The sequence below is a fragment of the Bubalus bubalis genome, chromosome 22 (genome assembly GCF_019923935.1).
Source record: "Bubalus bubalis isolate 160015118507 breed Murrah chromosome 22, NDDB_SH_1, whole genome shotgun sequence".
Taxonomy (NCBI): domain Eukaryota; kingdom Metazoa; phylum Chordata; class Mammalia; order Artiodactyla; family Bovidae; genus Bubalus; species Bubalus bubalis.
The window spans coordinates 5,274,113-5,301,633 of NC_059178.1; the positions used below are offsets into that span (position 1 = coordinate 5,274,113).

At 47.0% G+C, this 27,521-nt stretch overlaps 1 protein-coding gene across 1 annotated transcript in view; it reads left to right on the top strand.

Moving 5' to 3' along the window:
• Positions 1–392: 392 nt before the first annotated feature.
• ATP8B1 (ATPase phospholipid transporting 8B1) overlaps positions 393–27,521 on the top strand; it is a 109,619-nt gene continuing 82,490 nt past the window's right edge. The window contains exon 1 of the mRNA XM_025273620.3: positions 393–526. The gene's annotated coding sequence lies outside the window, so the exon portion shown is untranslated. The remainder of the gene's footprint in view (positions 527–27,521) is intronic.

Sequence of the window (27,521 nt, forward strand, 5' to 3'; positions counted from 1 at the left end):
GGCGAGAGTGGCCCGGACGAGGCGGGGTATGCGCTCCGACCGCGGCCAGGGTGCCCACCTGCCGCCGGAGCGCGCAGGGCGGGGGACTGAACCCGGGCCGCGTCGGCCGGTCTCGGGGCTCGGCGTCCGGCTCCTCTCCGCCCCCGGGAGGGACCGAGGGAGGGCCGACGGCCGGGCCCGCCCCCGAAGCAGCTGAGGCTGCTAAAAGGAGACCAGAGGCACCACCCCGGAGCGGAGAAACCAGTTTGTCCGGTCCAGCCGAGCGGAGGGAAAAGGGCGGCCGCAGAGGAAGGGGGCGCGGACGCGGGGCGGGGGAAGGCGGGGAGCCATTGGAGAGCTGCGAGAGCCCTAGGAGCCGCCGCCAACTGGACACGCTTCCCGGGGCCCCGGCCAGCCCCGTGCGCCATGAAGCGCTAGCGCGGCGGCCAGCACTGGGGCCGGCGGGCGGCGGCGGGCAGGTGCGCACCGAGCGCGCGGGGAGGCGCGCACCCGGCGGATGCCCCAGCTGGGGCCCAGCGAGCGCCAGGTGAGGAGGGGCGCGGCGGCCGGACCCTCGATGTGCCCCGCAGGTCCCCTGCCATCCCCCGGGGCGACGAGCCCCGGGGAACCCGGTGGCGGGGGCAGCAGCTTTCGACGCCCGCGGGCTCCGGAGCCCACACGGGTGGAATCAGGGTGGAGGTGCCGGGAGCCTTCGCGGCCTCGGGGATGGGAAGACACAGCTGGCGGGGCAGGCGGCACCGCGGGGGCGGCCCTGGGCTCTTCACCCGTGCGCCAGGCGTTCGGGTTCTGCGCTCGTTTGCTGCGCTCAGGTCCCGGCTTAAGCGCCAAAGATCCAACCTGGCCCGGCTTGTGGCTCCTTGAGGGGCGCCGCTGGCTTCCCTGCGACGTCTGTCGCCCCTCGGGTAGCCCCCGTTGACAGGGTTCTGCTGGGGGCCCCGTTGGGAGCCGATGCCCACGCATCCGGCAAAGACCTCCAGGGCTGAACATACCGGCCGCGCCTTCGAGGACGGATGGGGAGTGAGCTCGTCGCCACCGCGCCTACTGCGGGACCGGCGCCCTCCAGACGGCTTCCGAGAACCTTAATGCTGTTTGGGAAGTGATGGGGAGGAGGGATCCTGTTTTCTGCCGGGGACTGTAGGGGCTTATCCACCAGCTCCCATGGCACCTCCAACAGCCCAGCTCCTTCCCTCTCCAGCTTGGTGCCCGGCGCTGTCACCTCTCTGATTGAGTGCGGAGTGCCACTTGCGGGGAAGGGCTGTTGCAGAGAAGGGCGAGAGTTTTACCCGCCCCTCTTGCCCACCCCTCCCCACGTTGGGGAAGAGTTGTCATTGTCCCCTCAGCTTCTCCGAGGGAGTGTGCGCGCCTGGGCCCCGCTGGAATGGGGTGAGGAGGCTTGGGACGCTGATCGGTGACAGCTGTGGGGGAGCACGAGGTGCCCGGGGGATGCCGAACGCAGGAGGCGGGTTGACAGGTTCGGAGAAGGGGAACCAGAGTTCCATTTCCGCTGAGCGAGCCCGGCTCAACCCCACCCGGCTCCCTCGGCCCGTCGCTCTCCAAGTCCTTCTTGGGTAGCTCCGGACGCCGCCAGTTTCCCCTCCCGGAAACTGCCCGCCCTGTGGGCCTAATAAAAGATTTCCCCCATCTTCCTGGTCGCATTGCCTGCAAGTCTCTTGATTCCATTCCTCGAGAATGAAATGAGACAACGCAGGCGACGCACTGAAAGACCACCCGGCGCGCCGCAGGTTAGAGGAGGGTTAACCGCGTTTAGAAACGAGCTTAAAAGGGTGTGTGATCAGTCTCCAGTGATGGTAAACACAAGGCAGATAAAGAGAGAAAACAGCGCAAAGTAGGAAGTAGAAGTTCTAATATTCATGTCTGGGGAGTACTTTTATGTTAGACCTTAAAATGCCATTCATTAATTCCGGGCCTATTGTTGAAGGCTTTATTAAAACCTGTTATAAATGCATGTACTGTGCAAAAGTTGATGAATGGTTATTAGCTGACGCTGATTACTTCTGGGGGAGACGTCTGCCTGCCTGCAATTACTCCTCTAAATCCTCTTGATAATATTCATTAGTTAGTGGAGGCTTCCTTGTTCTAATTTTAGGAAAGAAATCTTAACCTTTGTTCACTTGCCATTTTCTAGTGATCGCTTGGATAATTTTTAGGGATTCTTTGGTCTGGTATAGGGCGCCAAACAAGACTCAGACAGCTTAATACTAGTGAACAGGAACACCATGTGTGAAAGCAGCCTTGGCCACTTTCGAGTTTTCCTTCTGTGTTTTTTTTAAGGAAAATGCATATCGGTGTGCACTTACTGTGGTTCAGTGGTGAAGAATCCCCCTACAATGAGGGAGATTTGATTCCTGGTGGGTGGGAAGATCCCCTGGAAAAGGAAATGGCAACCCATTCCAGTATTCTTGCCTGGGAAATCCCACGGATAGAGGAGCCTGGTGGGCTGCAGTCCATGGGGTCACAAAAGAGTCAGACCGGACATGAGCCACTAAACAACAATGCTCTTGTTAGTGATAGTCGTTAGTGATAGAGCTTGGAGGGGTTCTTTTTATTTTTGTAATAATTGAGGCTTTAAGACAGTTTGGTAAAAAGTTGCAGGTGTAAGTAGTCTACAGGCATAAAGCAAGTTCAAGACTGGTTCTGTTTTGCCTGGGTGTCTCTCCGGTCTTGGCACTAACAGCTCCGACCACAGCCAGCTGTGGAATGTTTCTTTCCCCATCCCTGGCTTGTCCCTCATTGCTTCCTTCCTTTTTCCCCTTCTTACCTCCCTCCTCTTCCCCTTTTTCCTGGAGCAAGGAGTTGTGGAAAACATATGGATTTAGATTCCCACAGATTTCAATTCTTTTACTTTAAATTGTATTTCATCTTTACAGTTTATTCTTATCTTTATTTTTGAAATTGTGTCACTTTAGATGAATTCCTGAATTTTCTGAAAAAAATGTTTTTCAACCTCCTTGGGTTGCGAAAGATTAAATAAGAAAACAAGTAAACCTTGCTTATACATAGTAGGTGTTTATTCTTTTCTTAGTTTTCTTTATTAAATGGATTAAAAAAAAATAGTATGATGCCCAGGTATTTAGTGTGTTTTTTGTATTTTATTGCCTTACTGAAGCTTGAATCCAGTGTTGGTGTTCAGTAGACTCATGGACTCCAGGTGATTCTTACAGCTCACCTGAGATTGTAATCTCCTAGTTACCTTTGCTCTTTAGTTTCAATCATTGTGTTAAAAAAAAAAAAAAAAGCCTGTTCGCTTATGAATGCAGAGGAACTTGCTTTTTAGATACCAGAACAAGTTTTATGGGGTCTGTTCATGTTTTGTGTCTCTAAAGAGGTGCCTTTAAAGTTTCTCAGGCAGTTAATTTGAGTTTACTTCTATACCTCCCTCTAGGTTAGTCTCCTGGGAAGTTTTTTTGTGTGTATAGGTGGTATCTTTAGGTGTCTTGTGAGTTTTCAGGCCTGTTTGTTGGCATTGTTCAATTAGATTAATTGTATTCATGCCTGTAGGTGTTGTTTTGTTACCTACTAAGATAAGTAAAAATTAATTTGCTACCAGAGGAGTTTTAAGCCCCTGGTGGCTCAGCAGTAAAGAATCTACCTGCCAAGGTTCGATCCCTGGGTCAGGAAGATCCCCTGGAGAAGATTTCCCACTCCAGCCTGGCATGCTGCAGCCCATGGGGTCACAAAGAATCGCACACAACTGAGCGACTGAACAACAGTTATTGCCCGAGAAATCCCATGGATAGAGGAGCCTGGTGGGCTACAGTCCATGGGGTCACAAAAGAGTCGGACGCCACTTAGTGACTGAACAGCAACAGTGAAAATTAATTTGCTACCAGAAGAGTTTTTATAACATGAAAAGAAGATAGGTCCTCCCAAATCCCCATCCTTGTGCCCAGCTAAAAATCATATCCAGTATGAGATCTTCAGAGGTCCCATATTGCTGAAGAGCTGGCATTATGGAAGAAGAGTCTAGAAAGCACACACACACACACACACACAATTAATAGTATATATATAAAACAGTCTTGTATCTCATCTTTATTAGAAAACGAAGGATTTTTTTTTCTCATCTGATCGTTAAGGAACACATTAATACTTTTCCTAATTGTTAAAAATTTGTTTAGTCGTATCTGACTCTTTTGCAACCCCATGGATAATTGCACTTTAAATTGTCACCAAAACCATGCACAGTGGGAACTATGTTTGTTAAATGGTCCCATGGACATTGAGCCCAGAGGCAGCAGTTAGGGACTGGTGCAAGTGTGCTGGGATACTGTGATCTGGCTTGGGATCCTGGCCTCATAGCTCCTTAGGTGTATAACCCATGGCCAGTTGTTACCTTGATTGCTCTAGGTTCAGTGTACTCATCTGTAAGCTGGAAGGGGAATAGTACTACCTCAGAGTGTCACGTGATGAGTTCCAACTGAGAGAATTTAAAAGGGCTTAGCACAGACCTCAGTCAAGGGTAGTCAGTGTTACTACCGTTGTGCTGTTGATGGCTGCTTAGTCACTCAGTCATGTCCGACTCTTTGCGACCCCATTGTCTGTAGCCCCACCAGGCTCCTCTATCCATGGGATTCTCCAGCCAAGAATACTGGAGTGGTTTGCCATGCCCTCTTGCAGGGGATCTTCCCAACCCAGGGACCAACCCCAGGTCTCCCGCATTGCAGGTGAATTCTTTACTGTCTGAGCCACCAGGGAAGCCTGGTGTGCTGTTGATACTGGTCAGATCAGTAAATACTCATGGCTCAGGCCACCTTTGCCTTTCTCCTAGACAGGTCAGGAAATGGGCATCACTCTGTATGTTAGTATTCACTTGGCAAACATAGGTGTGTATTTGCACCAGGCAGTGGCAAGAAAAAGTCCTCTAGAGCTGGGGTGCGGTTCTGAACTTCTAGACCCAGGGCTTGGGTTCCGAGTCCAGGTGTCTAAGGACCAGGGGGCATGGTGACCTAGGGGTATGCGTTCCCAGTCACAGCCGCGAGGGATGGCCGCCCCCACCTGGGTGCGCCCTCCTCCTGCAGAGTTGGCGGGTGGCCCTTGGGACACAGCTCATCTTCTTCACCCCACTTCCTGACTGCTTTCATCTCCCTCACCTCTGTACTCTTATTCTTTATTTAAATTTTTTGATCATACCCCATGACATGTGGGACTTTAGTTCCCTATCTGGGGATCGAACCTGCACCCCCTGCATTGGAAGGTCGAGTCCTAAGTGCTGTATTATGGAGAAAGCCCTGTATTCTTGCTTAAACAAAAAATGAAAACTCTTCTCTGTTCCAAACTTGGGTTCTTTTTAAAGGATCAGTGCTTTCTGTTGGTTTCTGAGTTGTGGCCCCTGGTGAGCATCACTAGTGACAGAGACCACTGGTACAATCCCATTTACCTATCTGTCCACCACCCACCCGTCCATCCCATACATTCATCTAAAACATGGCTCGAGCATACTCTCCCAGCGCTGGACTGGCTATGTGGAAGCCTGCGAGGTTCCTGGAGGGCCTGACTTGTGTTTTTGTCTTTTCCTCTTTGGTAAGGCAATAGCAACCCACTCCAGTACTCTTGCCTGGAAAACCCCATGGATGGAGGAGCCTGGTAGGCTGCAGTCCATGGGGTCGCTAAGAGTCAGACACTACTGAGTGACTTCACTTTCACTTTTCACTTTCATGCATTGGAGAAGGAAATGGCAACCCACTCCAGTGTTCTTGCCTGGAGAATCCCAGGGGCGGCGGAGCCTGGTGGGCTGCCGTCTCTAGGGTCGCACAGAGTGGTACACGACTGAAGTGACTTAACAGCAGCAGTAGCAGCAGTAAGACAGTAGAGTGCATGTTTTCTCTCTTTCTGCTCTGGACTTTGCCCCTCTGTACATGGGGAGGTGGTTGCCTTAAACCATGGAGGGTGGCCTGGGCCTCTCCCAGCTCTGAAGCTCTGTGTTCATTATCAGTCTTCAAGTCCAGTGAATTTACACTTTATAAAGGAGAGCTGGGCCTCGAGGCTCTGGCGGATCAGCAGTAGGAAGCTGGCTGTCCGTCTGGGGAGAGGACTCCTGGGTTTGGGGGCCCCGGTGTCAGAGGTCACCCTTGCTCCAGGGCCACCCTTCGGTAGTGATGGCCACCTTCCCTCGTGTGGCTGAGAAACCTGGTGCTTCTCATCGAGTACATGTGTAGCCTGACCTTTGGCTAGCAGCTATGGTCCTTATTTACAGGGCTGTCATTTATGGCTTTGTCTCTCTGCTGAGTGGCTTTTGTTCACCAGAGTTGAAGTTTGTTTGATTTAGAGCAAGGAAGCATTGGAAACCAGTTTTCTAACCTTTACTCAGATGGGGCCCAGTTGGAATATCCTCATCGGAACGACTCGGGCGCTGAGCATGATTGGCTCACAGCCCCTGACCGCCCGTTCCTGCCGTTTGGGGAGGCTCCTGTGGTGGGTGCATTACTTATTTTATGGTGTGATATGAAACTGTTAGTCACTCAGTTGTGTCCAACTCTTTGCGACCCCATGGACTGTAGCCTACCAGGCTCCTCTGTCCGTGGAATTCTCCAGGCCAGAATACTGGAGTGGGTTGCTATGCCCTCCCCCAGGGGATCTTCCTGACTCAGGGATCGGACCCCGGTCCGATCTGAGCCACCAGGGAAGCCCATGGTGTGCTGTGATTCATGTACAAACCTTTACCCTATCTTCTTGTGATGCAGTGAACTACTGAAACCACTCTCTGAGACTGGTATATGATCTGTGGATCCAGAAGAAACATTTAATATTCTAAGAAAACATATAACCGTTGAACGTGGGTGGTTGAAACACGCACTCATGTGGGGAGGTGGGTCGGGGTGTGTGTATTTCACCCTGGAACAGATCAGCCCAGCCACCATGGTGGAAATCATACGTGTGGGTCCCTAAGCCAGGCACTAGCAGATGCTGTATAAGCCTTCAGAACTCTTGATAAAACAGTGAAATTAAGTGTGTGGGGTCATCAGCTGCTGAGACGGTGAGAATGAAGTGAAAATCTACCCTCTGTTTTTGGTACCAGAACAACACTGGGAGGAGAGGAGGTTCCTCATGATGTCATCCTAGAGCAGTAGTTTATTTCATGGGAGTTTTGTTTTAATCACTGTAAAATATTTATAAAATTTGTCATTTCAGTCATTTTAAAGTGTGAATTCAGTGGCATTAAGCATATTCAAAATATCTTGCGGCTCTCACCACTGTCCATATCCAGAAGTTTTTTACCATCCCATTTGGAAACTCTGTACCTATTAAACAGTCACTCTCCGTTTCGCCCTCACTGTATCCCCTAATAACCTCTGTCCTGCATGGTCTCCATGAAGTTGGCTGTTCTGAGGTCCCTCAGCTACGTCACACAGCACGAGTCCTTTTATGATGCTGATTGCGCTCAGCACAATGTCCTCAAGGTTCATCCACGTTGCGGCATGAGTCAGAATTGCCTTTCACTTCCTTTTCAAGGCTGAATGATACTCCCCGGTGTGTGTATACCACATTTGGTTTATCCAGTTGTCTGATGAAGGGCATTTGAGTTGTGTCCACCTTTGGCTGTTGTGAACATCTGTTTCTTCCTGGGAGCTGTTGAGATGTGATTCAGTTTTGTGAGATTTGTCATTCGTAGAACATAGAACCTGGCTAAGATGACCAGGGACATGGAGAATTTAGAATCATATTTTCCTCCAAAGCATCTTGGAGATGAGGATGTGGGACACTGCGTGGAGGCTGGTGGCATGGAAGACACGTGGCAGCAGCCACGTTTCTCTTTTGCACCTGAGGCTGCTCTCACACAGCTGGCGGTCCTTTAGAATTTCATCACCCGCTGACCTGCGGTGTGGATGACACCGTGCTCTATACCAGGGTGGGCTTCAAAGCTCAGAAGGCCTGGCTCCACCATCTGAAGGTTTCTGCAGGCCACAGCTGCCCTCCAGGGAGGCTATTTCCTAGTAAAGGTAAAAATCCATAACTTTCCTCCAGAATTGACTTGAATTAAAGAAAAAAAAATTTTTTCTTTTTTTTTGGTGGATGGAGGGAGGGTTAGAATGAGAGAAAAACTTATATGTAATGTTTGAAAATGGGATGCTTAAAAATCAGATTGTTTTCTACCTTAGGGTAGAACCCATGGTTTTCAAAATAGGTTTCAAGGCAAGAGATCACTCACAGGGTGGCAGAGTTGTCAGATGCTGCGTCTGTGTACTAATGTGCTTATTCATGGAGCAGGATCAAAACCAGAACCCTTTCGATCATGATTAGATGTCTATTAGGCTAAAAACATCTTACTGGGAACAATAGACTCTTACGTGACCTTTTGCTCATAGGGTGTCTTGAAAATTAGCCTAGGTAAGGATTTGCATATTTTAAAAGCAAGACTTTTTTTTTTTTTTTTAAGTAAAACATACACACATTTCCCACTGACTCCAATGTCACTATCCCTGGATATCATTCCATCTTCCTATCCTGTGCCAGTCCCAACCACAGAAAGGATATTAATCTATCGGAGCTTTGCTACTTTATCTAGTTCAACTCGGTTGAGATTTAGAATATTTTTTTAAAATCAGTCTTAGCCTTCCCCTCTTGCATAGAGAAATATGGTGAAATTTCTCAAAGGTCACATAAGTAGCATCCAGTGTGACCTGGATCCTTGAGATCATTCAGAGCAATACTTGGAAAAAAAAAAAAAGCTGAAGAAAGTTTGCTCAGGCCCTGTGCTCTTAGTCACTACTGGTCTCATTTCTTGAGTTCTAGCAGGTGGCTCAGTGGTAAAGAATCCGCCTGCCAATGCAGGAGACAAGGGTTTGGATCCCTGGGTTGGAAAGATCCCTTGGGAAAGGAAATGACAACCCACTCCAGTATTCTTGCCTGAGAAATCCCATGGACAGAGGAGCCTGGCGGGCTACACAGTCCATGGGCTTGCCAGAGGCAGACAGGACTGAGCAAGCTTCTTGAATGGCTTCTCTTAGGGAATTTCCTGTCTCCTCAGTCATTCCACAGCATGGAACTCCTCCTTAGCCTTACAAAGTCTACAACAGCTGGCCAACAGCTACTTACAAACCACATCCTTCATGCCAGGCACCCAGCGTCAGTCAATTAATCAAGGAGGTGAAGAGCCTGCCCTTAAGGAGCTTACATTCTATCGAGATGAGGACAGTGGATAATAAAGATAGTGAATAGGTAAATTACAGGCTTCCCTGGTGGCTCAGACGGTAAAGAATCTGCCTGCAATGCAGGAGACCTGGGTTCAATCCCTGGGTTGGGAAGATCCCCTGGAGAAGGAAATGGCAACCCATTCCAATATTCTTGCCTGGAGAATCCCATGGACAGAGGAGCCTGGCGGGCTACAGTCCAAGGGGTTGCAAAGAGTCAGACATGACTGAGCGACTAAGCACAGCGCACAGGTAAATTACATGGTGTGTGTGAAGATCAGTGCTACAGGGGAGGAAAAAGAGGAAGCTGAGCAGGGTAAAAGAATCTGGGCGGGGGCTGGGGGGTAAGGCAAGGGAGCAGGATGCAGTTGGACAGTGGACAGGGTGGCATCTGGGTGAAGACTCAGCAGGGAGAGAGTGAATTAGGAAGATCTTGGCAGAGCAGGGGTGGGGAGAGTGTCCCGGGCACAGATGACTTGGTGCTTGGCTGGTGTGGTGAAGGCAAACAGGTCATTGGCTGTTCCTCAGATCTGGAGTGTGGAGGGGCAGCGCCAGGAAGACAGAGCAAGGGGGTATGGCGCCCCTGGTGCAGGGCTCCCTGTGAGTGTGAGGGTTTTGGCTCTGACTTTGTGCAAGCTGGATGAGGGCGTTGGTGGAGGACATTGCCCCCTGAGGGTCGTGATCTAGCCTCTGACTTGTGTTTTAGTCACTCCAGTTGCTGTGTGGAGGCCACGCCAGGGGAAGGCTCATAGACTGGGAAGGTAGTTAGGAAGCGGAACCAGGTGAACTATATTGGAGTCTGGGACCAAGGTGAGACGTCTGGGACCAAGGTGAGACGTCTGAGAGAGAGAAGGCTGTGGATGTTTTTTCAAGGTAGAGCCAACAGGATTTCCAAATGGACTGAACTTGGGATGTAAGAGAAAGAGGAGCCAAAGATAACTTTCTTGGCAGAGTCTGGGTCACAGATGGAAATCTGAATTTTCAAAATGTGGTAAATTCAACAGGCTGTGTTCGGATCACTCGTAATAGGTTATAAAAAGGCTCTTCAGAAGACACATTTGTATAAGATTTTCATTCACAGAACTTCAGCAGAGAACTTTATCGTCAGAGCATGTCATTCTTTGCTGGGGAGAGGGGAGGTGCTGGAAAAGACGATTTCCATGAAGCAGAGGCCTTTGCTTGTATTGGAAGGAAAGTGACTGTGTTAGGTGCTCAGTTATGTCTGACTCTGACCCTGTGGACTGTAGCCCACCAGGCTCCTCTGTCCACGGGATTTTCCAGGCAAGAATACTGGAGTGGGTTGCCATGCCCTCCTCCAGGGGATCTTCCTGATCCAGGGATTGAGCAGAGTTTTTACCCTAGCTCCACCTGGGAAGGAAGATGGTCTGTATTCCATGGGGGGGGGCAGGGCATGGAGACCTCTCCTGCAAGAGAAAACAGGTGAAATTGCTGGTAAGGCCCTGATCCCTGCTCCCACCGCTCCCAACTTTACCACGCATTGTCTAGTGGGTAAGCTTCTTCTCGCCCGCACAGGCTGGCCACCCCTATCTCCACACACGTGAGTTATCTTTTTTCAAACAGTTTTATTGAGATATAAGTCCTGTAGTGTACAATTCACCCTTTTACGTGTACAATTCTATGGTTTTTAGTCTATTTACAGAGTTGTACCATCAACACTACAGTCTTTTTTTTTTTTTTAATATCTGAATACTTTTTTGGCCCCACTGGTCTTAGGTGTGGCATTCAGGATCTTTGAACTTCATCGCAGCTTGCAGACTCTTAGTCATGGTGTTGGGCTCTAGTTCCTTGACCAGAGATCAAACCTGGGCCCCCTGCGTTGGGAGCACAGAATGTTAGCCACTAGACCACCAGGGAAGTCCCATCACAGTCTATTCTGGAAGCTTTTTATAACCTCAAAAAAGGAGTCTGGTCCGCTTTAGCTGTCACTCATAGTCCTGCTCCCCTTAGCTCCTGGCAACCTCTGCTTTCTGAATCTGTGTGTTTGCAATCTGGACCTTTTCTCTAAATGGCAGCACACAACATATGTTCTTTTGTGAGCTGCCTTATTTCACTTAGCATGATGTTTCTGTGGTGTTTTGTTTAGCGTAATCATCCACATTGTAGCATTTAGCCGAGTTTAAGTCCTTAATTGCTGAGTACACAAGTTACTTTTGCATGTGACGCATTCTTGAAAGGGTCACAGGGAATGGAAATGTGTGTTAGCCACAAATAGATCGATTAACATTGTTCGAAAAGGAATTGTTTGTGCCCAGAGACCTAAATATTTCTCTGTGAAGGTGTATGTGTGTGTATATGTGTGTGTGTGCATTAACTTGTTCTTTCATAGCTAACTACAAAGTACATGGAATTTGTGGCTGACTCTACAAACTGGTGGCTTTTGAGTGGCCTTATCATTTTCTTTCATTTTAAAAAGTCAACATTTACTTATTAAATGCCGACTACATTCCAGACCACATGGCAGGTGCTGGTGGCTGATGCCAGGATGAACAAAACAGGGACCTTCCCCTGCGGTGCTCACAGGGTTGCTGGAGGAGGGTTAGCAGGAGTCAGTATTGAACCAAAGAGATATGAGATGCACTGATATTAGGATCTGTGATAAGCACTTACAGGAAAATAAGACATGACTAAGAATAATGACGGAGAAGGCAATGGCATCCCAGTCCAGTACTCTTGCCTGGAGGATCCCGTGGACGGGGGAGCCTGGTGGGCTGCAGTCCATGGGGTCTCGAAGAGTCGGACACGACTAAGCGACTTCACTTTCACTTTTCACTTTCCTGCATTGGAGAAGGAAATGGCAACCCACTCCAGTGTTCTTGCCTGGAGAATCCCAGGGACGGGGGAGCCCGGTGGGCTGCCATCTATGGGGTCTCACAGGGTCGGACACGACTGAAGTGACTTAGCAGCAGCAGCAGCAGCAAGAATAATGAGGGCTGACTTTAAAATGGCCCCAGAGGAACCCAAATGGTCATGGAAGGATGGATGGATAAATACACAGTGATCATCCATATGATGGAATATTATTCAGTCTTGAAACAGAAGGAAATTCTGACACACACCACAACATGAATGAACCTTGAAGAATTATGCTGAATGAAATAAGTCAGACACAAAAGGACAACTACTGTATGATTCCACTTCTGTGAGGTACACAGAATAGTCAAATCCATAGAGGCAGAAAGGAGAACAGTGGTTACCAGAGGTGGAGGGAGGGGGAATGGGAATCACTGTTTAGGAGGACAGAGTTTCGGTTGGGGAGGAGGAGAAAGTCCCCAAGGTGGGTGGCGTGATGGTTGTACAATGTGAATGCACTGCACACCCCTGAAGCATACTCTTGGAAATGGCTAAAATGGTCAATTTTAGGTTGTATATATTTTACCACAACAAAAGATTTAGCCCAGGAAGATGTCTTGAAGGAGATTATTCTTGAGACCTGAAGGATGAGAAGGCATCAGGTAAGGCTTTTCCTGGCCCAGCTCATGGCAACAGCATATGCAGAGACCCTGTGGTGAGAGCTTCCTGCTGTGTCCTGGGACCTGTGAGAAGGCCAGGATAGCTGGGGGGGTGGGATGGTTGGGACCAAGAAGCATGGGGTGAGGTGGGCAGGGACCAAGCTGGTTGGAAGACATCCATGTATTTGTAAGCTGTGGAGTGACATGATTTGATTTTGAGTTTCAGTTGAAAACTCAGACTATGATGTGGAGAATGGGCGGGGTAGGGAGCCAAGAGCAGAAGCAAGGAGACCAGTGAGGAGGCTGCTGCCAGGGTCTGAGAGAGAGAGATGAGAGGTGGGGCTTGGGCCAGGATGACGGTGGAGATGTGAAGCAGGGGGCGGAAGCTGCGGTTTGGTTGTGGAGTCTCCACCTGGGCGTCAGATCAGATTCCAGGATCTCGTGAATGGGAAGGAGCAGTTGATTCTTAGGTTTCTGACATAAGGGATGGGAGACGAGGATGTCAGAGACAGAGGAGCAGGATGGAAGATTACGAATTTAGCGTTGGTTGTATTCACTTCCACCCAGGAGTGGCCAGAGGTCAAGCTCTAATAAATTCAGGAATTTTGCCTGGAGACATGCAACCATGGGAACCGGTAGCGTGGAGATTGGTTTAATGAATTCCATAGGGACATTGGAAACTTTACGAAACTGAGCACTTCCATGATGGTTCAGTGGTAAAGAATCCACCTGCAGTGCAGGAGACATAGGAGATGTGGGTTTGATTCCTGGGCTGGGATGTTGATTCCTGGAAGATCCCCTGGAGGAGGAAATGGCAACCCACTCCAATATTCTTGCCTGGAAAAATCCCACGGACAGGGGAGCCTGGTGGGCTGCAGCCCCAAGGGTGGCAAAGAGTCAGCCATGGCCGAGCACAAGCACGGGTGGGCAGGGGTGCTGGAAACCTTAGGAAACCAATGCTTTCCAACCTTAGCGCCATCCTTGTAATTTTTATGGTTTTTTTGTGAAATAGTACATTCAACTATTTTTTTAAGCAATAAAGCATTTAAATTTGAGCAAAGAAAGCACTTGTGGAAATGCTCTAGTGTTGCCTTACGGACGAGAATGACAGAGGAACGCTGGTACAGTGTTATCTAGTTGGCAGGACCACCATACACAGGTCAAATGTTTGTATTAGACATGGGAAGGGGGCAGCTGGTATATTTAATGGGAACTCACTAAAGTTTCGGAGAAGGCAATGGCACCCCACTCCAGTACTCTTGCCTGGAAAATCCCATGGATGGAGGAGCCTGGTAGGCTGCAGTCCATGGGGTCTCGAAGAGGCGGACATGACTGAGCGACTTCACTTTCACTTTTCACTTTCCTGCATTGGAGAAGGAAATGGCAACCCACTCCAGTGTTCTTGCCTGGAGAATCCCAGGGATGGGGGAGCCTGGTGGGCTGCCGTCTATGGGGTCGCACAGAGTCGGACACGACTGAAGTGACTTAGCAGCAGTAGCAGCACTAAAGTTTGGGAATTTCCCATGGACAGTTGGGTATTTATTTTTTTAATTACAGATATTTATTGCAGTTTAGTTGATGTACAATATTGTGTTAATTTCAACAGTAGGGTATTTAAATTGGCTTATGTGGCCTTGTCTAAAAACCAAATTGTGCTTTTAAATATGCGTATGGGGTGTGTGGGGCTTCCCTGGTAGCTTAGCTGGTAAAGAATCCACCTGCAGGAGACCCCGGTTTGATTCCTGGGTCAGGAAGGATCCCCTGGAGAAGGGATAGGCTACCCACTCCACTATTCTTGGGCTTCCCTGGTGGCTCAGACAGTAAAGAATCAGCTTGTAGTGCAGAGACCTGGGTTCAATCCCCAGGTTGGGAAGAACCCCTGCAGGAGGGAACAGCAACCCACTCCAGTATTCTTGCCTAGAGAATCCCTATGGACAGAGGAGCCTGGTGGGCTACAGTCCATGGGATCACAAAAAGTCGGACACAACTGAGGGACTAAGCACAGCCCAGCACACAGGGTGTATGACAAAGTGGTGTTGCCTTTGTTGACAGAGTTCTATGCATTTACCCACTCAGTCCTGTGCTGTCTCTACTTGTTGTTCACTTGCTAAGTCGTGTCCTACTCTTGTGACCCCATGGACTGTAGCGCACCAGGCTCCTCTGTCCATGGGATTTCCCAGTGCAAGAATACTTAAGTGGGTTGCCATTTCCTTCTCCAGGGGAGGTTCCCAACCCAGGATCAAACCTGCATCTCCTGCATTGGCAGACAGATTTTCTACCACTGAGCCACCTGGGAAGCCCTGACTGTATTTACTGGCCTCTTTTTTTCCAAGTGAAGGAATTGTAGGTGGCTTGAAGTCTCAGAACTAGTAATTGACAAAAGCAGAAATTGAGCTGATTGAGGATTTCAAGACACCCAAGGTGAGGGTTCCCTTCAGGACCTTGCAGTTAATGGTTGGAAAAGCAGTACAAACAATTTTGAAACACAGAAGCAAATAAAAACACACAAGGCACACAAGTAACTTTGAATCTTAACTAGACAACAAATACACTTTTAACATAAGTATGTCCTTCCCATGCAATATTTGAGACATATTGAGACTAAAAAATGATTTCTCTAAAATTCAAATTTGTGCATCCTGTGTGTTTTATTTGGCAACACTACTCAGAATAAAAATTTAGGAACAGAAAGATGTTTGGAATTTAAGGACTATGTATATATTCAAGCTCCCTTTGACAACTCCTGGATCTTCCATGCATTTTAAAAAATCTGGAGCTGGGCATGAGAAGAGAATTGATTTTTCTCCCCTTAGTCTCTTGAAATGTCTGTGTTGTGCTACTTTCCTGAATTTTAGTGAATATTCCTTATTTGTGATTAGCAGCAGCCTGGTATTGGGGACAAGCTCTGAGTTCAGGAGCTGGCAGATCTGACTGAGTCCCTGACCAGTTAGTTCTTTGACCTTGTCTGGAAATAACAGTGTTTTGCAGTTTTAGATCACTTTATAGTTTTAAAACCTTCTCAGTTGGGAGTTACTAGGACAGGTATTGCTTCCATAGCACAGACGAGAAACTCAAGGGAAAGTAAGGTTTGGGTGGGTGGCCAAAACTGGGCTAAGACACTCTTTTCAACTTTTGGTTCAGTGATCAGCCCATTGTTTTGTTAAGATCCCATTTCTTTGTGATTCAAATCATGGCTCTGATGTTTTATGGGCTTCCCAGTGGCACCAGTGGTAAAGAAACCCCTGCCAATGCAGGAGACTTAAGAGATGTGGGTTCAATTCCTGGGTTGGCAAGATCCCCTGGAGAAGGGCATGGCAACCCACGCCATTATTCTTGCCTTCAGAATCCCAAGGACAGAGGAGTCTGACAGGCTGTGGTCCATAGGGTCACAAAGAGTCGGACAAGGATATCTTCTTGATGTGATTCCATGACTCTGCATGATCTCATCTGTCATAAGATTCCAGTTTTGAAAATTTACTTGGTAGAAACAATGTCAAGCATGGTAGGTTAAGAACACGATGAAACATATGCTTCTTGGCAGCCATGGAATTTGGCAGCCAGATTTCCAGGAATTATGATATTGTGGGTAGTATTGGGGAAGAATTAGGGTCCAATATTCTGAAAGGGCAAGCTCAGTTTCTTCCAGGATGAAGCATTGTCTTAATAACGATACTCATTCAGATATTTGAAATCCTGGTCCTTAAAGTGTAGCAGTCCCAGTGGATACCGCTAATACCGAGATCTGGATGGATCATACTCTATTTTGAAGGGAGTTTGTCCTTTGTTTTTCTTGGAATTTTCTGTGTGCAGTCTGTGCTAACCACAGTTCCTTCTACATGGAAGGAGCTCAACAAATGTGTGGTGACTGGATGAATAGAACACCCTATCCTTGATGACCAGCTTGGATGGTCATTAATTTCACTTTCCATACTGACTTTAGGGAGCCATGACTGTGTTAGCAATAGTCCTTGCCCTTCAGATATTTAATATTTAATAGGGGAATCAGACAAAACCACATCTAACTAAAGTACAAGGCAGTATGGTCTTCACACAAAGAAAAGAAACATGCTTTTCATCTCTTTTTAAGAAACATGTTTTTCTGGTGGCAGAGATGCCTGGTGGGTTCTGTTTTGTTCATTACATATTCGCTTTTATCAGCTTTTTTTTTTTTTTTGGTCTACATAGTGAATACTACATGTTCCTTTAGAAAGTTTATAAAATTCCAGATGAGGTCTTTTTATCTTAAATGCTTTTTCCTTCTATTTTGAGACATTTTAAATCTTCAGAAAAATTAAATAATACCAACATTTGTATACTTCACCACTGAGGCTAGACCATTTTTAAATGAAGAGACGCCTTTTTAAAAGTTGAAAATCAGTAAAGTTGTGAAATCAACAAGTCACTAAAAACCAGTTTGGGAGAAGAAGCTCAGGGCAAAGACTGAGCTGGAATAAGAAGATGACATGCCGCCCAGTCTCAATTCTAGCTGGGACTTCATGCCCACCTCTCATCTGATGAAGTGAAGTTACATCTTCTTATATATGGGCTCCTTAGCGTGTGTCATAAGGAAATAAGTAAGCATAATGTGTCTTTTATTGCACTTGGCACAGAACTCAGGGAATATAAAGGCTGGCGACATTGCAAGAACTACAGTACATTTTATTTGCTAGTAAAATTTAGTTTGCCACGTTGTCGTAGGCGTTGTGCAAGGATTTCCAGTCCAGAGCACTCCTAGAATTTAATGTTAATGTCTTAATTTATTGTCTTCAAACTTGTATCCTTGAATACTTCAGATCTTTTAAATATTCTAACATCCTGTTGGGCAGTCCTTGTATACTTTAGAATTTGTCTGACAAGCTCTGAGTTGTTGGAGAACATTTTTCTGCCTGAGCATTTTCAAAGTCAATGTTCCCTATCTGGCTTTATTTTAACCCCACTTGATAGTATCTTTCCTTTGCATTCAAGCAAATCTTGATTTTTAAAAAAGTTTAACATTTTTTGGGAGTTCCTAGTTTTCTTGAACTTTAGACACATTTCTGAAATGAGGATCTTAGATTAGAAGATATCCGGGGCTTCACTGGGGGTCCAGTGGTTAAGAATCTGCCTGCCAACGCAGGGGTCATGGGTTCGATCCCTGGTCCCAGAAGATCCCACACGCCTCCGGGCAGCTAAGCACATGCGTCACAGCTACTGAAGCCCTTGTGCCCTAGAGCCCTGCTCTGCCACGTGAGGAGCCCCTCCCATGATCAGCCCACACACCGCAGCTAGAGAGTAACCCTTGCTCACCGCAACTAGAGAGAACCCGTGTGCAGCAACAGAGACCCAGCACAGCCAAAAGTAAATAAATAAATAATATGAGTAAAAGTATCCCGCAGAATTCCCAGCTCTAACATTCCTATATTAAATTTACTAGATCCTTCCCTCTGCCTCTGCCCAAGCGCTGCTTAAAAGGTGTTCCTGAGATGTTTCTGTCTTTGTTTCAGGTCCGTTGCAGGCGCCATCTTTACACTAACTCGGGGCATGCTGTATTTGCCCATGTCTTTAGTGATGTTAAAATGGCAGGGTTATTCCTATTTAATAATCCTGGTGTTGTGATACACTTTTTAAAAGCATGGCCTGTTATTTAAGGAGGAAAGCATTCGTTGCAAAAGGAAAAAGGATGATAGTGAAATATTTGATCATTAAAACACTTCCCATAGAAAGGGAACGTTTTCATTCCTGATGTTAATTGTGTAGTTGCTTCTCCTAACCACCTGATAACAAACGGCACTCCCCTTTTACCTACAATTCTGTAGGGACGGAGCGCCCTTCCTGTGTCTCGGGGTCTTTGCCATACTGTGTCCTTCACCTGTGACATTTTTTCCCACCCCGCCTCCCCCTGCTGACCAGGTGTCCCCTCCTCCTGGATGACTTCCTGCTTCTTCACGCTCCCCGGTCAAAGTGAGCGGCCTTTCCTTTGCTCAGGTCCGTCTCTGTCTATTCCGGTCCGAGCTTGGATCACGCCATCTCAGAGAGAGGCCAGCTGTTTATTTCACACACCAACGCGTCTTGATGTGTAGTAGTTGTCTGGATACTGGTTTTCAGAGTATGGTCCCGGAGGCAGCAGCAGCAGCACAAGTGAGAGCCCCCTCCAGATTTACTGAGTCAGAAACTCAGAAACTGGGACCCAGCGTTCTGTGGCTGAACAAAACTTCCGGATGGTTCTGATGCCTTCCACAGTTACTTCTTCAGTGTATTAAGTTGGTTGTTTTTGCAGTGATCCAGGAGGTAGTGGAGGACAGGGAAGCCTGGCGTGCTGCAGTCTGTGTGGTCACAAAGAGTCTGACATGACTTAGGGACTGAACCACAACAACAGCTGGGGTGGAAAGGACCCCCTGTGGACTGATCGAACCAACTGTACGGCTTTCATTCTTTTAGAAAGATGCCAGATGAGACGATCCAAGTTCTTAGGCCTTATTACTTAGCACAACAGTCACAAACAAAAATAGATATTTTAAGATTTTGGTACCAGCTTTTGTTTCTCATTGCCATCCTTTGCAAATGCCACATAATACTAGGGATTATTTTTAGTTAACTCCTGTTTGGGAAAAATGGACTCTTGTGACATCTTGGTTTGGGTTAGAGATCTTTTTACTAATGGTACTTGGAAACGTCTAGATCTTTCTGCAACTCTGAGCTAGAAGATATTTGCATCCAAGGGAAGACAACTAATGCCTATATTCACTCACTATTCCGGTTTGGGTTTATGTTATTGTCAAAAGATGATAATGAGTTTCCAGGATCTTGAAAGTATCTTTACTTAATTAGTATAGTGTAACTACATTTGTTTCCTAGTAGGTGGAGCAAAGTCAAGTTTAATACTTGGTCCAGTTGTATTCAATTTTATGTGCTTGTCCACAAAGTCAGAACCTGAGAAAGTTGATGTTGTTTGTAGAGCCCTTATCCTGAGTTGGCTGTGAACTTGTTGAAACAGAAATGAGCACCAGGTTTCTTAAAACATTTTGCAGAAATTTCCCCAACCTAATCAACCACAGGTGATTTGGGTCACAGGGGGACATTTTTGGTTGTCACAACTTCGGGGTTGCCACTGACATTTAGTAATTGAGGCTGGGAGTGTTGCTAAACCTCTGACAGCCCCCACCACGAAGATCTCTCCCACCCAAAACATCAGTAATACTAAGGCTGAGAAATCCTGCTCTGAACGATGGACAGGAATGGCATAAAACCCCGGGGTTCCTCTGGACTCAGTCCCAGCCTTGTTTTCCCCTCCGTGGGGTAATCGCCTCTGTTTCTGTGGCTTTGTTAGTTAGTGTTAGTCACTCAGTCGTGTCTGAATCTTTGTGACCCCGTGTAGCCCACCAGGCTCCTCTGTCCATGGAATTCACCAGGCAAAAATACTGGAATGGGTTGCCGTTCCCTTCTCCAATAACTAACTAAATACTATTAGTTAAATGTGCCGATTTCTGCTGACCTTCATTACAGCCACCTTTTTCTCTCTGCCAGCCTGTTCTCTCCGCTTGAGCATCTTCAGAGTGCCCCCTCCCCCGCCCCCAACCCCAGCACATCCAGCCCTGAACCCCAATCAGTTTAGACGACGCTTCTCTACCTGGACTTGGACTTGACCTGTGACGCTTTCTCTCCCACACTCCACCATCTTGACCTCCACTTCCAGTCCATCTCCAGATCTGCTGCTTCTACTCCCAGAAGGTCTTGAATCTGCCTGCTTCTCTCCATTGCCGTCCCCTTAGTTCCAGCCCCCACCCTCCTTTTCCTGGACCACCTCAGGGGTCTCCTGACGGGTGTCTCGTCTCCACTCTGGCCCTTCCGACCCAGAGCAGCCATTCATCCTGAAGCATGTCCACACCCAGCTGCAAAACCTGTCTGCAGCTCAGCATTGCAGTTTCAAGAACATTTCCCTTCTTAAAGGGCTCACCAGGCCCGGCCCCCCCACCAGGTCCGTTCTTGTCCTCTTTCAGTTCGTGGAGCACGACGAAGCCCTTCCTGTCTCCACACCTGCGCATTTGTTGCTTTCTCATCAGGAAAGCTCTCCCTGCGAATGACTCCTCCTTATGTTACTGAAAGCAAGGTCTGGCTGCCTGCCACTCAGAGCCATTAACGAGGCCAGGTTGGTGGAAAGGAAAGTTTGCTTTATTTTGAATGCTGGCAACTAGGGTGGTGGGGGATCTTCCCTGGTGGCTCAGAGGGTAAAGAATCTGCCTACTGTACAGGAGACCCAGATTCGATCCTTGGATCAGGAAGATCCCTTGGAGAGGGAAATGGCAACCCACTCTAGTATTCTTGCCTGGAGAATTCCATGGACAGAGGAGCCTGGTGGGCTACAGTCCATGGGGTCGCAAAGAGTTGGACATGACTGAGCAATTAACACACACACAGCCAGCAAGGGAGGGTGGTTGTCCATCCAAAGGCCTACTCTACCCCATCTCCCCCCTGCCTGAAAATCGGTGGGCAAGAGCTTGTATAGACAGAGAGAGGGGTCTACATGCAGAAACAGCACAGTCAGTTCTGACCGTCGTCTTGAGATTGGTCATCGATGGTCTGACCAGCATCATCTTGATTGCTCTAGGTACAGTTAACCTGAAGTTCCAGCATCGGTTTGTTTCCATTTTTTTGAGGCCAATTCTCGGAATGATGGCAGTTTATGTATGGCTACAGTCTAGTCATCATAGTTAACTTCTCCACCTGGCATTTCAGTATCTACAAGACAGCTCACAGGATATGGCTCGGAATATTATCTGTAGGCCTTGAGGAGGAACTAAAGGTCCCTGACTGTGTTTAATGGGTACATTATCATTATTTGGCCTGCTTTGACCGTTTTCCTTTGTTTATGCATTTTTTCACGTCTCTGATGAAGCTTGTTCTTGGGCTAGCATTTTTCCACAGACAAAAGGCAAGCTGAAAATGTGGGGGGTGGGCAACGGCCGTGGGGTCCTGCTCCGTTTCACTTATCTCTTGCTTTTTGGCTGAGTGTCGTTTCTTCAGAGTGTCCTCTGACCACCTGAAGGAAATAGGCTCTCCTGAGGGATGCCCTCTGCTCTTTCTCTTGAGAGGGAGACCCCTTGTTTGCGTGTGCGGTGATTGGTGTGCTGCCCTGTGAGCCTGGAATCTTCTGTCCTGCTCGCTACAGCTCAGCGGCGGGCAGAATGGCTGAAGCTTGTGGTTTGATGACTCTCGGTGGAAGGTTAGTGGGAGCAGGTGTTGCCTGAGTGGGGAATGAATGGAGACCAGTCTGCAGGGGTGAGGGGAGGGGGACTGAAACTCAAGGCTGTGGGGGCACAGAGAAGGGAGTTATCAAACAGTAACTCAGTTTAGACGGGTTCAGGAAGGTTCCCAAGAAGAGGTTACTTTGGAGGGCCTCTTGAAGAATGATTGGTGTTCCTCAGAAGAATGACTTGGGAAATATTAATAATGAAATTCTGATTGGGGTGGGGGTGATGCTGGGAATTAAATGCATTTTAAAGACAATCTGCTGCCTGATTGCGCCCACCCATGGCTGAGAAGGACCTTCCAGAAAGTGACTGCTTCTACAATGTATACCAATGGCTTCTCAAACATAGATGTGCATGTGAATCTCCAGGGGGTTCCTGTTCATAAGTGGCTTCTGGGTTTGATTGGTGGCAAAGTTCCATAATTCTCATGAGCCCTTGATCGTGAGGATGGGGAGGACCAGACATATTGATGAGAGAACAACCGCTCTGGCATCAGAGCCCTTTGATAAACAGTAGAAAAGATGACTTTTGTATTTTCTCCAATACTTAATTTTCTTTTAGACTTTCCTGTGAATTGTGAAATACTCAAGAAGTATTTTAAGATTCATTTTCAGCAGCATCTACCAGGTGTATCTGATATTTTTAAAGTTCTTATTTTACATGGGCCTGCCTATACAATAAAAGAAATGGAAACATAAAATTGTTTTGAGACAGATGCATCCATCCTGTTTTATGACTGTCATCCTTTTCAAAGGACCCCAATAAATACAGTAGTAATTCTGTTAGATAGGAATTCACTTTGATATTGTTTTCTCCATGATTGCATTCCTCCAGGAGCATTTTTTCCCCACTCTCCACTCTAATCTGACCATTATCTATTTTATGACTGCTCTGTAGAGCATTTTTAGCCTGGACAGTCTGTTCTCTGCCACTTGTCATACTTCTGGGCAATTCCCCCCTCCTCCCCTATCAACCCGTGTATCTTCAGAAAAGACAGACTAGTATTAATCTAAGCCAGTCATCCTTCAGGGGGTAAACTGCTTTCCTTAAAGAACCACGTTGTAGTCCAGACTCAAATGGATTTCATGTTCTCTATAACCTTCGTTAAGATGCATAAACCAGAGGTGACTGTGGACTGTCTGTGGGAGGGAGGGTACAGTCCATTCTTGGTTTTGCAATGCATGAGACCGTGAAACTTGGCTACAAACTAGAATCACTTGAGGAGCATCAAATATACTGATGCTGGAGATTCTGATCACCCAACTTAGGTTCCCCTGGGGTCATTCTAATGCGAAGTCAAGGCAAAGAACTGTTCAGAAGGTAAATGCTGTAAAAGTCTGCTGTTTACAGGATGTCTTTTTAGCATATCAAAATTTACTCAGGCTTACAGAAATGTCTAGATATAAAGACAGAGGGAAGTGATTGAAATAAACGAGGGGAGTAACTCAAGGACGGTCAGACTGGATTCTGTAAAGCATCAGCTATGAATGGCTTTGATTAAATCCCTTAACCTCAGAGCTCACATCTGTGTAGTGATTTGCTGATTACCAAGCCCCTTCACGTGCTGGACACTAGATTCCCAATAATTCTAAAAGGAGGGCAGGGCCCCTTTGCCTTCTTCACCCTTTCTTTGAGGGAGCACAATGCTTTATTGTTTTCAGGTTCAGGTTCAGTGTTCTGGTCTGGAGCCCCTCCCAGGTATGTACTGGGCTGGGTCAGGTACCAGGCTGCGTCAGGTATGATTTCTTCCAAGACTGCAGTCCACCCTCTAGGGCATGCCACCTTCTCCTGCACTTTGCATATTGAACTATGATAATCTCTGTGATGGTTTCATATCTTATTCACCCCACATTGTCCATAGCCTAGTAGACATACAGTAACTATTGGAAATTTAGTTCATCCATTAATCACCACTTTACTGATGGAGACGCTGGAGTTGAGCGAGACTCAATACGGGTCCGGCACTGTCCCTTCCCCTAACCTTTCTGAGCTCCGGATTCTTCTTGTAAAAATGAAGAGTTTGGGCATTTTCTTTAACAATCCTCGTGACTCTAAAACAGGTGTTTCTATTTTAAGATCTTAACTGCTTGATAGTGGTGTAAAAACTCAACAAAGCTCTCCAGATGTGTAATGAAAGTCTGAAGGATGAAGAGTAAAGAATATGATCAAGGTACCTCATCTATTGGCAAGAACGGAAATTCGTATTAACATTTCAGCCTAGGCCAGGAACGCAGTCCTAATTCTTGTTCATCAACACAATCCGCTTTCTGTGGAGGCTGAGAAAGTTGACTGTCGTGAGTCCTTGTCCATTTCTTTTTCTGACGTTCCCCACGTGATTTCAAAATCGATTGAAATCAAGGCCTGCCTCTTGCTGTTTGGGAGATTGCTCACATCTGCCAGCAGTGGTTATGTGAATAGTCTGTAAGTCTGTCTTCTGAATTTTAGCCACCTGGCTGGCCCCAGAGCGGCCTGTTTACACAGCCAGCGTTGGCCAGGCCACATAAATTGTGCTCGCAATCCTGAGACAAGGAAGTTGTCTGTCCAAATCATGATGTAATCAGGGACGCGCCTGCAGAAACTGGACTCTTGGCCACTAAGAGATCATCACCTCCTCGTCAGTTAGGCTGAAGGAGGAGGGGCGGGTGTGCTGGAAAAGGAAAGGTGAAACCACATCTTTCTCTTAGGATAAAAGTGTTCACAGGAAAAATAAGTTGTTCACATTTTGTGTGCAATATCACTTCTGTCAAGCAACCCCTTTGGCTAAAACCAGTGAACAGATGTGGAGGGTTACAAAATGTGAAGCCTGGGCAAGCATTTCTGAAAGCTTAAATGAAATAATTTCTCACGCCAATGTAGAGGTAAATGGCCGATATAACTGTGACGCCTGCTCCCACCCATACACAGCTTCTGAGAAGTTTTCTTGCTTCACCCAGCACTGCCCTGAATTGGAAGCCAGCCTACCGTATTTCTGCAGGATGATAAGATCTGACTCTCTTAATTGTTATATTCCCGAAGCTGTTAATATATGTCAACATACAACAGGATGTTTGTGGCAGCTGCGCATGATGACCTGGGAGCTGGGCCAGAGGGAGCCGTTTCCAGAGTGAATCTTGTAAAACCCTCAGCTTTGTCTCGAGTTAAGGCAAATTTAGACATTTTCATTTTAAAAGGACTTTTGAAAGAAACTGACAAGTTGAATATTTAGTAACCCTTTCAAGGATTTACTCAAGTGAGTAAAAGAAAAAATCTCGTTTGCTTTCTGTTTTAACCTGTTTTACATAGACTGATAGACTTGTGATTTTGAGATTCATTGTAATCAAACATGGCGATCAGAAATGTGGATTTCAGGATCACTTGATTTTTTTCAGCATTTGAACTCTAGCCTTTAAATTCCACAGTGGTTTACAGTGGGCTTCCCAGAAAGATAATGTTTGGCATTATTTCTAAGAATTTTCTTTCTCTTTCATTGCACAAGGTAAGTTAAGAATTGGTAGTTAATCATCCCCAAAAGAATAAGATATAAACATCATGTCCGGTGCTGTGAACATAAATTGAACATTGGACCATAGTTGATATCAACTTTGATGTGAAAAATTAATTGTAAGTTTTATTTTTGCCTCTTCTGGGATAACCCCCAGCTCCATCCTCTAGTGCATCTGTGTCTCTCATCTCCCAAAGCTGGTCTGAGTGAAGTGTCTCCCTGGTCTGGTCTCATTTCAATTCGAGACCTCACACTTATTCCATGAGAGCTGTCTTGACCAAGTTTTGACTAAATTTGGGACCCGGCTAACACACCTCAGGATTCTCATTAAGTGTAATTTGTGGCTTACGTTTCTGGGCATCCTCTCTCCTCGTGTGTGGGCTGGACCTGGTGATGTGCTTCTAATGCATAGAATGTGGTAAAAGGGGTGGGATGTCCTGTCCAAGGTCAGGCGCAAAAAGACCCCCCTTGGATTTGCCCTGAGCAGAGCCAGCTGCCGGGTTGTGAGCTGCCCTTGGGAGAGACACATGGCAGAGAACTTCGGGTAGCCTCTGTTCAGTAGCCCTGAGGAACCAAATCCCACCAACAGCCCTTTGAGTGAGCTCAGAGCCCTCCCGGGTGGGCCCGGAGGACCGCATCCCGGCTGACACCTGGACAGTAGCCTGTGAGAGGCCGTGAGCCGTTACGGAGTTCCTGGGCTACGGACACTGAGCTAACACTTGGGCTTTTCACCGCTTCATTTAGGGGACTGTTATGGCGACTGAACTGAATGTAGCAATTGATAATTAGTACAAGGACAAAGATTTCAGGTGCAATTTAAGCGTCCCCTGCCTGCAGGGAGTTAGTTCACCATTTATCCAGTAAGCTCTTCAGGTGCCAAACTGCAGGTAAACCAGGATGCCAGGTCGTCGTCTTTGTTGTTTTCTGATGAAGGGCTCCAATGAGAATGGTTTCCAGGCTTCAGTTTTTGTCCCACGAATTTGTTTGCTTTCCAATTTAATTAACCTTCAAAAGGTATGAGAGAACGTGAAGTGTAAAAATAATTACCCTGCCCCCTTCCACCCCAGTCCCCTGTTCCCTGCCTCCAAGGTAACAGGCATTATGAGTTGATTGGCATACCTTCTAGAGCCGGTCTTGGTCTTTGCATTTACAGATGTGAACACCCATATTTCTTTTTTCCCCCAACACAAATGGCAGTGAGATTTGACTTTCAACTTCTTGAGATGGGAGTATGGTTGATACACAGCAGATTGAAAACTTACATAATTTCTGCCAGTGGCTTCTGCTTTTAATAGATAAGAAATTAACTTGAGGAAATAGTTGAGGACCTTTGAGAGAAAGGAAGATAACGTATTGCATAATGATGGGAGAGATAGGGGCCTAGAGAAGCCATCTGGTTTGTCTTCTTGCCTGTGGGTAGCATGTGTGCTTAGGTGCTCGGTCATACCCGATTCTTTGTGACCCCCCCGGACGGTAGCTTGCCAGGCTTCTCTGCCCAAGGGATTTTCCAGGCAAGAATACTGGAGTGGGTTACCATTTCCTCCTCCAGGGCATGTTCCCGACCCAGGGATCGAACCCACACCTCTTGTGTCTCCTGCATTACAGGTGGATTCTTTCTTTTGCTGCTGAGCTACTGGGGAAGCCCTGTGGTTAGCATAGTAAATATTTAACACAGCCAGGTAAGCTGCTTTTGAGAGACTTCCACAGGGAGGCATCTTGTTGATCTGTGGGAAGAGGAGCAGTGAAAATAACTCTCCATATCAGAAAATAAAAAAATACAAACAAAAACAGAAAATAAATATCAGAAAAAAATCAGTTGTTCCAGCCTTTTCTCTCCTTATCTTCCAGTCATTTTCTTCCCACGAGCCCTTTATGTTATGAAAAGTTAGATTGTGTATATGTGTGTGTGATTTGCTTCTGATCACCTTAGGGAACTAAGATGACCCTGGGTTACATGTGTAGTGAGTCTTTTTTTTTTTTTAATTGGAGGCTAATTACTTTACAATACTGTGGTGGTTTTCACCATACATCGACATGAATCAGCCACAGGTGTACATGTGTTCCCCATCCTGAATCCCCCTCCCACCTCCCTTCCCATCCCATCCCTCAGGGTCATCCCAGTGCACCAGCCCTGAGCACCCTGTCTCCTGCATCAGACCCGGACTGGCGATCTGTTTCACATATGATAATATAC